The sequence below is a fragment of the Ochlerotatus camptorhynchus genome, unplaced genomic scaffold (assembly GCF_037179485.1).
Source record: "Ochlerotatus camptorhynchus isolate MF236.1 unplaced genomic scaffold, CSIRO-AGI_Acam_v1.1 ptg000514l, whole genome shotgun sequence".
Lineage (NCBI taxonomy): Eukaryota > Metazoa > Arthropoda > Insecta > Diptera > Culicidae > Ochlerotatus > Ochlerotatus camptorhynchus.
Window position 1 is genome coordinate 220001 of NW_027040998.1, and position 15801 is coordinate 235801.

A 15801-nucleotide genomic window follows, 5' to 3' on the forward strand; every position below is an offset into this window, starting at 1 on the left:
ATCTACCAGCATTACGGAGGTAATTACTGATATAAACTTATTGAATGCTTAATAAAATGTCAAACTTGTTTCATAATAATTGAAATCAAAATGAGAATTAATTTTGAAAAGAACAGCAAAATTTTTAATCAATTTGCTTTCATTTTGTTAACCGACATTGCTCGGGTTACCACTAGACCACCACACAGGCGCCGTCGGCATGCCACCAATAATTCGGTCAGGCTTTTGTACACCATGACTTCAATCATCGATTTCTCGCAAATAAAAGCTAACTCCTATAAACTAAGATTTGCATATTTAGCGAAGTGGGGTGAGGTGTGGGTGTAATTTGTGTGCAAAATTCGAGAGGGATGACTGTATATACGATGCAGGAAATATTTGGTTTTGCTGTGGTTATCTGCGCGCACGCTGAGTAGATAGAAAGGCTATTGTGAATATTTCCTGCAAAAGATTATACGCGATGCAAGTAGATGCGAGAAATGAAAGAAGATTTTTCGAAGATTGATTCGCTACTGTGAGATTTATCAAAAATCAAAAACTTTAAAGCACCTACTCAGAAAAAAAAAACTAAATTTTAAAGGGGATGCGAACATCCATGCAGGCAAACATTCATGCAAGTAAACTTTCTTTACACATAAACTAGCAACTTGCAAGAATTGTTGGATTATTTCATGAATTGTCTCATAAATGTGCACGATCTTTAATGTAAACTTGTATGATATATGACGCTCCATGTTGCACATAAGTAACAGAATTTGCCCCGTGGGTAGATCACGTTTTCGTGGTACGTTACGGGATGTAATATCTACCACCGATTCCTAGTACTGACTACACAGCAAAAAATTGATTTTGATATCACATCAAAGTGGATGCACCTCAATCGTGTCAAAAATATGGTGTAATATTACTAGCCAAAAAGGACAAAATTATCATTAATACAGTGCATGAACTGACATTATGCTGCTGTTTATTTTTGTGGCCATAAACATTACATAAGCCGGCGCCGGTGGTGTAGTGGTAAGCGTGACTGCTTTCTAACACCCCGATGGGTCTGAGTTCAATCCCAGCCGAGATCGGTGGGATTTTTCTGAGGCATAAAAATCTCTGGGAAGTAAAGCCGTTGGTCCCGGCCCATGTGTGTTGAATGGGTGCGATATCCTACACAGGTGTGAAAGCTGCCTTCCTGCACATTCGATTGCCGTCAATGGATGGCAATCGATGTCCGTCGGTGATTGGCACTAGATTGCGGAACAGAGACCGACGTTAAATAAAGGAAAGAAGAAAATAAACATTACATAAGATTTTCGACATGATTAAAGTGCATCCTCTTGAATGTAATATTAAAATTTATTTTTTGCTGTGTACTTCAAACTAGGGAAACAGGAGTTCTCAGTAATCAAAGGAACACATCTTAGTCCTTGTTACTTTTTATGCCTTGTTGATAGTGACAAGACTCGGCTTTGTCTACCGAGGATGATCTTGAACCAAGGAAAAAAATAAGTTAGTTGTCTTCATCTATGTGATTCCTAATCTTCTATTCGTTGTTCCCTAGTTTGAAGTGGTTAAGACTAGGGTTCTGATGCATGGTCATTATCGGTGTCATTCTTTAATTTTGTTACTAAGGAATCCAATTTTGACTGACGAAGGGGCGCGCTTTTGGAGGGTGTTTCAACACTCCGGAGGGTATAAATAGCGGGACCTTATTAGAGTCGGATCCTTGCGATAAATGCAAGAGTGGCAACTGTAAAAAAATCGAATACTTCATCATTTCTCAATAGTGATGGAGTAATACGACATGCACTAAACTAATGACAAGGGATATACTACAATAGATCAATTTACTAGTCGCAGTAGTGTTAGGTCCCAAACAGTGGAAAAAAAATCCAGTACTGTTAGATAGTAATTTGGGAGAAATCATTACCTCTTAGACAAATGATGTTTCTCCTTCCAGCAGCCCAAAGCTGTCCTGGCCACGTCCTTAGTCCGACAATTACTTGAGAGATATGCAGAGAACTCTACGACCCCTCATAAATGTCACAGGAATTTAGGGGTTGTTAAATATGTGTTTGACAATGTCTATTTCGCTTTCAGAACGTCACAGTCAGCGATTTTATTACTGCTGCAAGTCGTTATATAAAGTTTCAGTTGCGTTCGGATGTATAGCAAAAATCATGAAACTCAATCTCACCACAGTTTGGTGAGTTTTGTTAGCTTGATATCGAGCTGCGATATCACAACTTGCAATATCAACCGCAGTTGTTTGCTTGTTGATGTATGTCTACAAAAATCAATTGTGAACTTGTTATTTGGTGAGATTTAATTTTTTTATATTTTCCAAAAACTGGTAAATTTAAAGTGCACGCTAAATAGGTTATTTACAGCCATAAATGCAAATTGATTTCAAGATAGTGGATTTTTTTGCCAGGTGATTTTATTAAAAATCTGCATTTGTCTGTCCTTGGCATCAGGGATGTCTTCACCGCTAAAAGGTAAGCGAGAGGGTAACTCTGAGAGTAACTTAACAATAATTCGAACTCAACTCAAAATTGCAAAAAGTAGGGTTACTCAGAGCAAAAGTTAAATTGTCCTCGATTTTCCTCAAAAATCGGCTTGAATATCAGGAAAATCGATGAATATTTTCTCAGTTTACAGGATATTATTTATTTTCCTGATATTCGAGATGATTTTTGAGGAAAACCGTGAAGAATTTTACTCATGCAGTGATTAACTCATTTTTTTTGCAAGCTGTCAGAGCAGATGAACTGTTGTGTTCTAACTTCTACCAACCCGAGTGAGCTTTATTACAAAGGCAGTTTGTCGTGAAAGAAAGAGAAGAAGATTATATCATTATGGTTTTACATTGCTGCGTTATTATTCGCCTCGTTGATCGCTTGTCATTTTGTGATATTTTTGATTCCATGCTCCTGATAATTATAGCCGAAATATACCTTACTTTATCAGGGATGTTTCAACAGGTTGGACAAGCAGTTGAGTTCGAATCTTTTCCGCATAATAAGAGACATTTCTTCTTTTCTTTTTGGCGATTTCGCCTAAACTGTAACTTTGCGCTGAGAACATTGCTAAGTCTGTACAATCTTTGAAATCTTATATTCTGTGGCAAGTACAATGATGGTCATAGAAGTCGAGAAGCTTTCTAACCCACAAAATTGAAAACTTCTATGGTGTTCTATGTCCACGGTTTATACAAACTTTTAAAATTTGTTATGGCTTATTATCCCTGCAATAAAAGGGGACTTTTTTTTTCAAAGCTGTTCACATGTATAATGCCCCTTAAATGGCATCATTGGTTGGCTTTATTGTACTGCAAATATCTTATACTTATAAAATCTACATTTTCTTTTGCCCTATGCATAGCGCCCCTTCTTACCTGATAAACCCGGTCCGAACCGAGCAAAGTGATGGCATCTGTCTATGATATTACATTTGATATAGCTCTATTCTGTAATGTACACTCACACAATTTATGTTTATTTTTTTCAGGAAAGTCCACTCAGTCTATGTTAATATATGTCAGTAGATATTTATTTATAGTTTGATATTTATTTGAATATTAGATGCTTCATTAAACAGAAATCTCATCTTTCCTTTTTCATGTAACTCAAAGTTGTCAAGCGTTGGTAGTAGTAGATCATTATAGTAGTTATCGATGTAAATAAGACCTGTGCTTCTTTGCTGTAAAGCTCTCTCTCTCCCTCTCTCTATGTTTCAATTTCTGCATTAAACTACGCTGTAACTACGAAGCTTCGTTCTACTCTGGCTTGCAGTTTTCTTCACAGCTTCTGTAGTTTGTTGATTGTTGATGGGCATTCCATACAAACCTAAATCAAAATTTAGAACGATATTGCATTACATAATCAAGCGATCGTGTCGACAAAAGCATTAAAATCAAACCATCCACTGTCTCTCTCGTTTGCGCTAATCCGGACCTTGCCACACAACCAGGCCGCTCTTGAAACAGTCAGATGCGAAGAGCTTCAATTAGAGCTGTCGGCTGCCTTAAAGTCACGTCCAGGCCGAACGCCGGCCAGTTCCAGTTCCGTTGGTGTCGGAGGTCTCAGTAGCACAATCACAAGCAATCATTCGACCATGGTCAACAATATCGGAAGTTACGGTAGTATGGTTGGCAATTCGACCTCGCTAGGAACGTCCTCCGCCCTCAGTGGCATAGGAGGTGGTGGCAGCGGTGGAGGAGGAGGAGGAGGAGGAGGAGGAGGAGGAGGAGGAGGAGGAGGTGGAGGAGGAGGCGGAGGTGGTGGTGGAGGAGGAGGAGGTGGTGGCAGTACTGTAACGTGGGCTCCCACGCCAACCCAGCAACAGGGAACCGAAATAGATAGGATTATGGCGAAGATCGAACAGGCACGTTTATCCATTGCTAATGTATGTGTGTTACACTAGAGAAATAACAATCCTATTTTATTGCGACAATATTATAATTTTTATGTATTGGTCACATAATCGAATGCGATTTTTTGCGTTTGAAAATTTTCCTTAGATGAATTAGAGTGTTGATGTTGAAAGCAAAGTTGCGATTAAATTTCGGTAACCAAATTTAAGTATTATTAGTCATTCGATTTTTTGATGTTAGCTATAGAATAGAGGAAAACATGTTGACAGAATCCCCGAAGCATAGCGCACAATACATAGAAGTTAGTCGAATTATTTATTTTGGATTAGTTTTGCTTTTTTTGTTCGATTTTGTTTTTTCAAAACTGATTTCTGTCCTAATCATTTTAGGACAATCGTATATTGGCTGAGTTAGAGCACCCGCGAACTACTGGACCAATAATGTCATCATCGCTGGGGTCTGGTCTGACAAGCACAAGCCTCAGCCTATCTCAGCACCAGCCCCACCTCCAATCTACAAGCTTAGCGTCCCACATGAACAGCACCGGTGTGCTAGGAGGACTAAGCGGACTGACTAATTGTGGCGTTCCTTCAAGTGTTGGGACCTGTGTTCCTAACTCGCTCGGTTTAAACTCGATAGGTATTAGCTCAATTGGCACCACTGGAATAAGTTCAATCACGGCTGGTGTAAGTTCCATGAACATCGCTTCGATGGGAGTAACTTCTAGTGCCAGTAGCCATGCGTTAACCGATGGACAGTACAGCGTGTTGACGTCGTCGACAGGAGCTTCGAATCCCTACTCAGCAGCTAATGTCTCACCACTGCCAAGCCGAGCGAATCCACTAAGTACTTCTGCTATGCCACCCTTATGCCAGGTGCCGATATTTTAATTTACTCTAACAATTCCATTATCATGATTATCCACCTCATCATTGCCTTCATCTTCACCATCATCATAATCATCCCCGTCATGTGCATCATCATCGTCATTATCTCTATCTCACTTCCCGTGACGGTTTCTTTTTTCCATCCACTACCATTCGAAGGACACTTTAAATTTGCTCCCACTCTAGTCAAGCTTTTCCGCACAACTCATTTATCTTCGTCTTGATCGCTACAAAGCGAGGAGCCATTAATCATTCATCCCTTTAATCAATATTTAATCTCATCACTTAATACTCACTTCTCTACACAATGGCAAGAAAGAAGCAGCAACTCTTTTCCTATCTGACTCTTTCAACGGAAAATAAACACAAGTCGAAATTTTTTGTTCACTGCTCATGAACAGCAATAAAGCAACGATAAACAGGCAGAATTTTCTGGACAAACGAATCGAAAATTTTGATTTAATTGTTATCCCACATTTAGACATCCATCGTTGACCCATGCAGTATGATTGAACTTGGAATTTCTAGCGATCAGTTGACACTATCAATCAAACACTTTTGTTCCAGTAGAGTAGCGATATTTCTTATGTTACGTAACGATAGATAGAGCACACAGTTATGTTTTCAAAACTGCATGATGTAAAGTAGAACGTTACTCACAGCACACAGTTACCTAGATTTGATTCAAATTCATTCCAAGTACAACACCCACTTACCAACAGTGATTTGAACCAAACAAAATTCCACATATTTTGAAAAACTTTTTGAAATACTAATATCGAATTGCGAAACATGGAACAACCCTACACACTTAATCTAGCTCGGTAAAATATCCAACAGCCAATTACCTCGGCATTTACTGTTGCTGATATCTCTGAAAAATATCTGTTTGTTAGCTGATATCTCAGCAAAATGTTATTTGTTAGCTGAGTCTCGGTAATTGTTTTACTGAATCTCAGCAAAATAAATTGCAGAATTACTCGGCTGTTGGAATCTCGGTGAAAAAATTTAAGTGTGTAATAAACTGGTACCATACACTAACGATATCATAGATGATTCGACCATACCACATAAAGTTGGGATGATATCCCGAATTGGTGGTTAGGCGCTTCTTATGGTTATTGTTTATGCGGGAAGTGCTTCTTTTCGACACACTCTACCAGGATGTATCCACGTTTTTACCTGCTTGATGACAGTTATTGTACTGTAACTGAAAAAATGTTGCAGATTTGAAAAGTGTGATGATTTCTTATAATCATTATTCGAGTCTATGATTTGAGTAGCTGAAATTGGGTAAGCGACTATGTTGTATGATGATACAGCGTTTTGTAATTCTCATCTACACTACTCAACATCTACTCACCAAAACATTATAAACCACTTTTGATAAATTCTTATATGAAATTTAACGCACTATTTAGGGGCTAATTTTATGTTTTTTTTTTAAGTTACAATGCAAAATCTGCCAAAAAATGGGCAAAACCGTGGTAACGTCACTTAGAATGTGTCTTTCATAGTTCTTTTAGGATACGAAGCAGATGACAAATAAATGGAGTTCATGCTACTAAAAATGTCAATATCAAATCTTGTTGCAAAAAGTTGTTAGTAATGTTTTTTTAAGTAAAGATTTAATGATTAGAAACATGTACCCATCACATTTTCCCACACAAAATTAAAAATTCTATCGCGAATCCACACCGTAACCAAATTTGATCAAATTTGACACAGTTGTTAAGGATCTGACATATAAACTATATCCACCCTAAACTCTATAGATGTAGGAAAAATTAAGTAAATTTTGGTGATCATGTATTTTATCAACCAAATTAATTAGGAAAAAAAATTTCCTAAGATTCCTGGGATAAATTTATATGTAATAATTTTTTTATCTCATCATAAAAAATGGACTCTCAGCAAAAGCGTAAAGTCGATGTTTTGTGGTTTAATGAGTCCAACTTTATGCCATGATGATAAAAAATGTTTTTGCATGTGAATTTTCTTTGAAAATTTTAGAAAAAGATTGATCTTTTTAAATTTTTATATCTTTTTCCAATATTTTTAGAAAAATCAAAATGCAATAATATGTTTCGGAGCAGTAAACTTCCCCTTAAGTCAGCTGAAACAATTTTTCTACATTAAATCCAAGCACATGTCCGGCTCAAATTAAACATATTTTAATCAATGTGGGTCTGAATATAAATCTCAAACAAGATGTTTTAGTGAAATACCCGCAAGCAATCGAGAACATATAGTCATGACAAATTTTGCATATTTAAATGATGAATCTGAAATTAATAGACACAATCCATGCACTTTTGCGCCGAGGGATCAACATTTATTTAGAGAATATGATTGTGTATCTTACTACAAGAATAGCACTTATTTTATTTAAAAATGCATTGCCAATTATTGAGATAGTCCATCAAAATACATGCATTATCAGCATGAGAATATTTTGATCTAGTTCGTTTATTTGAAAGACTCAATCGCGTAAGCTGATAATTAATTATTTCACAACAAAATTGATTAAATCTAGTAAGAGTTGGGATTTGATTTTTAACGATTTTATTATGAACGTTCAAAGTCGAATTCCTTTCTGTACTTGCAGGTTGCGTTAAACATGGAAAAGAAAGGTATTTAGTAACGGTTTCATGCACTGGTTTTATTTATTATAAAAATTTATTTCACTTAAATTTAAAACAGTTTTTAAAACATCCTCATAATTATGGTGTCCCGTTACGAAAATGATTTTTTTTTTGCGCTGTTAAAATATTAATTACTTCGGGTAAGTAGAATTTTAGGTGCTCTAAGTACTCGTTAAGACCTTTCTTAGCATTCTTGTCCTCAATCGGATCATCCGTTCAAAAGTTACAATGGGTACAAAATTATGGTGTCGAAAATTCAATGAAGATGACAGATGATCAAAAAATCACTTCTTAAGTAGGAAAATGTATGTTTTCGGCAGCCTTCTTATAATGCAAACAATAAAGGAACGTTTGATTCCAAAGATGATATAAACAAGGCTCTTGAATCTCTGACTACTTCTATAGTATTCGAGGCTTAATTTGTTTAAATTATAATGGACGACGAGCTCTTGATCAGGCTAAAAAATGTTCTTAGGTGGCAATATTAAAGAACACACGACCCGAGCAAAGTCTGAGATCAAATTGAAATCTAAATTTGATGTTGTGATTTTGCTGATAATGATTACTCAGGTTGCTGTCGTTTTGGTCGTTTTAACGGTTAAAATATCAAAATTGAGAGCAAACAAATCTTTCTGTGACATCACATTGAAAACTATTTCTGCTATCAGTGAGAGCAAACTGAAAACTAAATTTGATATCCATTTTCCTGTTGATAACAAAACAAGTATTCAATTTGATGTTATGCTAAGGCAATGAAAACAAACCCGCAACAACATATTTTTGAAGAACAAATTTACAGCAAAATGAAAACAAAATTAGGTATCAAATTTGTCAATTGCGTAAACTTAAATCAAATTAAGATTTCAGTTTGATGTTGATACTGATGCTGAACTTTGATCGGGAATCCTGCCATGATAGTTATCTGGCGGGATTTGCAAAAACAAATAAAAAAGCGATTCACTGCCCGAGCAAAGTCTAGCATCAAAATGACAGCAAATCGAAATCAAATTGTGATATCAACATCAAACTGAAATCATAATTTGATTTAGTTTACACAATTGACAAATTGGATAACAAATTTTGTTTTCATTTTGCTGTACATTTGCTCTTCAAAAATATGTTGTTGCGGTTTTGTTTTCATTGCTTTAGCACAATATCAAATTGAATACTCGTTTTGTTATCCACAGGAAAAATGTACATCAAATTGAGTTTTCAGTTTGCTCTCACTGATAGCAGGCTTAGTTTTCAATGTGATATCACAGGAAGACTTTTTTGCACTCAATTTTGATATTTTAACCGTTAAAACGACCAAAATAACAGCAACCGGAGTAATCGTTATCAGCTACATCACAACATCAAATTTAGTTTTAAATTTGATCTCAGACTTTGCTCAGCAGGGTTGGCAAATGTCATTTTCAATTAATGGTCTGGATTTTACAGACATACTCCTATTACAGGCCGGACTCGATTATCCGGAGGCTCGATTAACCGGAGGCTCGATTATCCGGGGCTCGATTATCCGGAGAAAATGGCTCGATTATCCGGAGCCATATTTTTTTACCTATCTTGTAAATTATTTTTCATAAACCGCTTGGAAAACCGACTTTCGATCAGAGGACGAGTAACATACATCGTTCGACTCAGTCTAACAAGATCTAGAAATGACTATATTTAAGTGTTTGTGTGCCTTTGTTACAAAATCCGGCGTTAAGGGGTTTTGAATTAACTTTGACCTGAAAGGACTCGAACATATCATGTGTCACAACAACATACAAAAACTGAATCCCATGATGGTCCGTTTACTAATTACGTCACGTTTCAGGGGGGAGGGGAATGGCAACCGAACAAAATTTTTGAAGATCCGTAAAAAATTTACCAAAGGGCCTGTAACCCTTAATTTTGTACAACACACATGAGTTTTCCATTGCCATTTTGTTGCTGAAACGATCTGAAACCAACGAGTATTCCTCAAAAAACTTGTTTTGATCTAAACAAGCTAAACTTTGATTACAGAAAACACCTAAAAAATGCGGATAATAGGGAAAATGTAAATGGAAACCGCGAAAACTGTGACCATACTACGTGAGATTTGACTTAATTGATTACAACATGGAGTATATCAAGATTCTGACAAGATAGAAAGTTACTGTCTCTGACAAAGTTGTTCAGGAGATCATAGCCTTGTCGCTGGTGGACAGTAGTTCAGAATTTTCTCACTACGTAGCGCTAGTATACATGTGAAATTATCGCATGTGATATATCTCGAGATCCTGACCAGATAAAAAGTTACTGTCTTTCACAAAGTTTTTAAGGATATCAAAGCCTATTGCTTGGTGCTCAATAGCTCAGAATTTGCTCACTATGCGACGCTAGTATACACGTGAAATTCTCATATAAAATATCTCGAGTTCCCAACCAGTTAGAAAGGTACTGTCTTCTGCATAGTTGTTCAGGATGTCAAGGCTTTTTCGCAGGTGGACTGGACAGTAGTTCAGAGTTTTCTCACTTTGCGGCGCTAATATAGATGTGAAACTCTTGCATATAAAATATCTCTAGATCCTCACTTTTCCTTTATTTAACGTCGCTCTCTGTTCCGCAATCTAGTGCCAATCACCGACGGACATCGATTGCCATCCATTGACGGCAATCGAATGTGCAGGAAGGCAGCTTCCACACCTGCGTAGGATATCGCACCCATTCAACACACATACACATGGGCCGGGACCAACGGCTTTACTTCCCTTCCGAAGGAAGACGTGACCAGAGATTTTTATGCCTCAGAAAAATCCCACCGACCTCGGCTGGGATTGAACCCAGACCCATCGGGGTGTTAGAAAGCAGTCACGCTTACCACTACACCACCGGCACCGGCTCCTCTCTCTAGATCCTGACCAGATAGAAAGTAAATGTATTCGGCAAAGTTTTCAGGAAGTCAAGATCTTTTTGTTGGTTAACAATGGTTTAGAATTTTCTCACTATGCGGTGCTAGTATATACGTGCCTTTCTCCCATATTCAATAGCTCGAGATCTTGATCAGCTAGAAAGTTGCTGTCTTCGGCAAAGTTGTTTAAGGGGTCAAGACTTTTTGGCTGGTAAACAGTAGTTAATAATTTTCTCACCACGTGGCGTTAGTATACATGTACACTTCTCGCATATGCTATATCTCGAGATCCTGATCAGATAGAAAGTTGTTCAGGAGGTCAAGGTCTTATGGCTGGTGGACAGTAGTTCAGAATTTTCTCACTTCATGATGCTAGTATACATGCGAAATTCTCGCATATAAAATATCTCCCGTTCTTGTTTAGATAGAAAGTTACTGTCTTGAACAAAGTTGCTTAGGAGTTGAAAGCCTAGAGTTTATGAGAAAATTCTAAACTATTGTTCACCAGCCAAAATACTTTGACCTCCTGAATAACTTTGTTGTAGACAGTAACTTTCTATTTGAATACGATCTCGAGATATAGCATATGCGAGAAGTGTACATCTATGCCACGTGGTGAGAAAATTCTGAACTACTGTTTACCAGCTAAAAATGCTTTGACCCCTGAACAACTTTGTCGAAGACAGTAACTTTCTATCTGGTCATGATCTCGAAACAAACCACATGCGAGAATTTCACGTGTATTCTAGCGCTACGTAGTGAGAAAATTTTGAACTACTGTCCACTAGCGAAATCTATCTGATCAGAATCTCGAGATATTTTACATGCGAGAATTTCACGTGTATACTAGCGCCACGTAGTGTGAAAATTCTGAACTATTGGGCACCAAGCAATAGGCATTGACCTCATGAACAACTTTTTCGAAGACAGCAATTTTCTACCTGTTCAGAATCTCGAGCTTAGCATACGCGAGAATTGTACACGTTTACTAGCGCCATGTGGTGACAAATTTCTAGGCTACTGTCCACCAGCCAAAAAGTCTTGACCCCCTGAACAAGTTTGCCGAAAACAGTAACTTTCTATCTGCTCAGGATCTCGAGCTATTGTATATGCGAGAATTGCATGTGTATACTAGCACCGAGTAGGGAGAAAATTCTGAACAACTGTCCACCAACGAAAAGATATTGACTTCCTGAAAAACTTTGCCAAAGACATTTATTCTTTATCTCGTCAGGATCTAGTGATGTATCACATGCGAGAACTGAACATGTATACGAGTACTACCTATTGAGAAGATTTTGAACTACTGTTGATCAACAAAAAAGCTTTGCCTAAGACAGTAACTTTCTATCTGGTTAGGATCTCGAGATATGTTATAAGAGAATATCACGTTTATACTAGCGCCGTGTAATGAGAAAATTCTGAACTTCCACCAGCCAAAACTACTTGACATCCTGAACAAGTTTTATCTGCTCAGGATCTCGAGCTATTGTATATGCGAAAATTGCATGTATATACTAGCGCCACGTAGTGAGAATTATCTGAACTACTCCACCAACGAAAAGATCTGGACTTCCTGAAAAACTTTGCCGAAGGCAGTAACTTTTTGTATGGTAAGGATCTAGAAATATTTTAATATATGCGAGAATTTTACATGTATACTAGTGCCACGAAGTGAGAAAACGCTGAACTACTGTCCACCAACAAAAAGGCCTTGACCTTCTGAACAACTTTGCTCAAGACAGTAATTTTCTATCTGGTCAGGATCTCGAGATATTCCATGTTGTAACCAATTAATTCAAATCCCACGTAGTACGGACACTGTTTATGCGGTTTCCATTCACATTTTCTCTATAATCCGCATTTTTGTGGGTTAACTGTGATAACATTTTTTTGAGTAATGACGAGTAATGATGAATTTTTGTGTATTTTTTTTTTCATTCATTACTCGAGAGCAGTGAATTGCCCCTCGGTTTCATCCAGAGTGGTGTTCGTCACGCTTTCTCCTTCATAAAAATGTGAATCATGGTTAAGCACAGCATTGACTATGTCAGCATCAGACATGACATCGAATTCCGTATTCTCGTCTCCATTTTCGCCTGCAGCCGCTTTATCAGCAACCATCAGTTGAATTGTTACACTATCATCCCTGGAGCACCGGAACTAATAATTGCAATGTTAACATTTCAAAAATATTAATGGAAAATGTCAATGAAAACCGCGTCAAATATGGTGCCTTCACGGTAGCCGTGATTTTTAGCCAAGCTCAACTTTGTCTCTACACACACGTGAGAGTCGCGAGACTACGATTTTTCTCAAGTTGAGGGGTCCCATGGCGTGGTTGGCTACACGTACGCTTCTCAAACGGATGGTCCATGGGTACAATTCCATTGATCTTCTTATTGAATTTTGATGTATTTTAATGTGCCTCATGATAGGTTACTATCCAAGTCCGATTCTGTTCACATTCCCGGGGCACCTCGAACTTGTCCGGAAGTGGCCAATATGGTCCAAGGTACTTAATTTTTTCCACCATTGATCTGGTTATCGAATTTTGATATAATCTGATGTGTCGCATGATAGGTCATTATTCAAGTCTGGTTCTGGCCACTTTTCCGGAGGCACCCGGAACTTGCCCGGAAGTGGCCAATATGGTCCAAGGTACTTAATTTTTGCCACCGTTGATCTTGATATCAAATTTTGATTTAATTTGATGAGTCGCTTAATGGGTTTTGTTCCTTTCAAGTCAAATTTAGCCTCATGGCCCATAAACACCGGAACTTGTTCCGGCCATATCTACAAAACCAGTGGTCCGATTCCATAATCCTTCAATAGCATTAAATGAGATCACATAAGACCAAAAAAAAAAAACCTTTTTTTATGGCTCGATTATCCGGAGGGCTCGATTATCCGGAGTGAAATTTTTTTCAAGACTCCGGATAATCGAGTCCGCCCTGTACTATCATCGGATGAGAAAACGATGATAGAGATTTTCTTCAAAATCTCATCGACTTTTTTTTTGTCATGATGGAACGTAACAATGTTGTGAACATTGCAATTACTTGCTAATTTATTAATATGATTGTTACTTGTTACGGAAATCTTTAAAATATATTCAATTTACCGATTACATACTTTTGCTTGCCTGAATTCATCTAAATATGTTGTAAATTTTGATTTCAAAATCGTATGAGAATTATTTTCGTGAGTGCTTGATCATTGAATAATGACAAGAAAGCTCATGATAGACTGTTTCGTCTCGTGATAGTGAGGGAACCTGTTTTTTCATGGTCATGGTCAGTGTGGTTTTGGGCACTCAATTTAACTACCAATAATCTTGTTTTTGAATTCTCATGTGATTTGAGGTACCATACGAATACTTTTTATACAAATTAGAAACTGGCCACTTTCTCGGGGGCAGGGATAAATCGCCCATTTTGAACTTTTTCGTTACTTTTTAATGTAGAGTGCTTTCGTTAAATCCAGTAGAATATTCAGTTAACCTATCTTAGAATAGATAGTTTAGTGCTGTTAATCTCCCGATCAAAATTTAAAACGTTCGCACCGCAGAGGCACACTCTGTGTTTTTACCGAATGGGGAAATTGAGTGCGCTCTCAAGTGCACGTTCAGTGAAAATACAAAGTGTGTCTCTAAGGGGAGGATTTCATTTTTCATTTTGATAACGAGGTTAATAGCATTAAACTTTCCTTTTTACGTTTGCATTCATTAATAGAAAGTAATAAAAAAGCCCCAAAAGAGCGACCCGTCAATGCTCGGGGGTATGCGGAACAAGTCCTGGCTGCTCAATATGACCACCATTGATTTTGTTTTTGAATTTTCGTAAGATTTGAAGTACTGCATAATGAATTTAACACATTTCAGGTTGATACTAGTCTCATGGCTCATAAACACCGGAACTTGATCGGTCCATACATCCGAAATCAGTTGCCCCATTTAAAAAAAAATCTTCTATAAGACCATGATACTTTTCATTTGGTGGTTGTTGCGCCCAATTTGGTTCAGTATTTGCCAGGGCTCTACAATTTCGAAGCTCTAAAATGAACTCGTGTTTTGTTTCTCTCATACATACGTGTTCGACGCTTCATTTCTATAACGCCTAGCTAGACTATCAGCAAGAAACGAAAATAAAAAAGAAGGACGCTTGGAAGGAAAGGCTGGCTGTGGAACTTCTCGTCGTTGCTTTGCTCATCGCTTTCAATGTAACCAACGTCGATTTTCTAGTTAAACGAACCTCATTATGGCTTTCAATCCCCTTTCACGAACACTCTATCACCGCTCTTTCAATTTGTTTAAAATGCGTTATGTCCCGTTTACGATCATTTTTTTTAGATAAATATATGGATGGAAGATAAATTAAAAATATGACGTGTAATCTTCAAGTGTTTTGACGTGAGAAATGCTTTAAATGTGTTATTTCATTTTCCGTCATATACGTCATGAAACCTCTGTTGATGTGTTTCATGAAAGAGAAAACTATCAAAGTCGAGCGCTCTTTCGCTCATCCATTTCGACGAAGCTTGAAAGGAAGACCAATGGAGCGACGGGAGAAAGAGAGACAAGCGATTGAACATTTGTTTGTGCACGCCGACTGAGGTTCTAGAATGCTGCGAAGCTGTTCGACTTTAACAGAAAAAGAAAGCCAGCAGTCTCTTCGTCGCATCGATTTGGTCGATTGAAGCTGATATTGTGACGCCCTGGTATTTGCCCAGTATTAAGTCCCAAAATCCGTGTTTTTCGGATCTTGATTCGGCCATATCACCGGAACGAGTACTATTCAAAGTCCGAGAAACACGACTAATTTCCTAAAATTCGTATTCACCGGAATTTGCCGGAGCCGGATGATAAATTCCTATACTACTCAATAGAGATCTATGAGACTATGATCTCTTTCATTTCATGGTTGTTGAGATTAATTTGGTTCAGTGGTTGCTTAGGAACACAATCCTCGTTTTTTAGATCTTTTTACCGGCTATATCTCCGGAACCAGCTAATCGATTCTA

At 37.6% G+C, this 15801-nt stretch overlaps 1 pseudogene; it reads left to right on the forward strand.

The window, feature by feature from the left end:
- The window catches only part of LOC135712903 (uncharacterized), a 171256-nt pseudogene that overhangs the window by 90661 nt on the left and 64794 nt on the right, over positions 1–15801 (forward strand).